The sequence below is a fragment of the Mirounga leonina genome, unplaced genomic scaffold, assembly GCF_011800145.1.
Source record: "Mirounga leonina isolate KUSES-001 unplaced genomic scaffold, KU_Mleo_1.0 Mir_127, whole genome shotgun sequence".
Taxonomy (NCBI): Eukaryota; Metazoa; Chordata; class Mammalia; order Carnivora; family Phocidae; genus Mirounga; species Mirounga leonina.
The window spans coordinates 70,786,998-70,787,716 of record NW_023270316.1 but is presented as its reverse complement, the minus strand read 5'-3'; the positions used below and the strand labels follow the sequence as shown (position 1 = coordinate 70,787,716).

At 63.8% G+C, this 719-nt stretch overlaps 1 protein-coding gene across 1 annotated transcript in view; it reads right to left on the bottom strand.

The window, feature by feature from the left end:
• HMGB1 (high mobility group box 1) overlaps nucleotides 1-465 on the bottom strand; it is a 6,461-nt gene extending 5,996 nt beyond the window's left edge. Inside the window, exon 1 of the mRNA XM_035003603.1 lies at nucleotides 304-465. The gene's annotated coding sequence lies outside the window, so the exon portion shown is untranslated. The remainder of the gene's footprint in view (nucleotides 1-303) is intronic.
• Nucleotides 466-719: the final 254 nt, after the last annotated feature.

The window sequence follows — 719 nt, the reverse complement described above, 5'->3', positions numbered from 1 at the left end:
TTTTTTTAATTAAAAAAATTTTTTTTTGCGCCAGTCAGCGCGGACGCCGCCGGGGGTGGAAACTCGCGGGGCTCGGGGTTCGCAGCGCCTCAGGCAGCCTGTGGGCCGGGGTTCCGGCGCGGGGCAGGGCTCCCGGCGCCCGAGAAGAGGCTCGCTCCGTGCGCAGTTCCCCCCACGGTCCCCCCTCATTTGCCTTTGTGTGGATCCTGACCCGCCGGCTCCCGGCCGCGGGGATCCGGCCACCGCGCGGGGTGGAGAGCTGCCGGAGGCGCTCTCCCCGCCGCGGCGCTGCCCCAGACTCACCCTCAGCGAGGCACAGAGTCGCCCAGTGCCCGTCTGGCTCTCACTTGCCCCGGCGCTGTCTCTATGGAGCTCAATGTACTGCAATGGCTGTGAGAGCGGGAGCCAGACGCAGCCTCCTCACTCTCTCCGCTCTGTAACATTACTCTCCAGCCAGCGCGGCTCCTATTGGCTACCGCCAACTCACGGGGCTCGCTCATTGGCCCGATACCTCCCATTGTCCTGACCAGAGCCCGTTTGCTATTGGCTGTCTCCGGGGACACGTCATCAAGGATTGAAACAGCGCGCAAATCTGAATGTGTGTGTATGCCGGGCAAAGAGGCTGAGGCGGGAGAGGCAGAGGCAGAGGCAGCAGCTGCTACGGCAAAGCAGAGCTCTATGGTGTATGTGTGCATGTGTCTAACCCAAGCCAGCCCCAC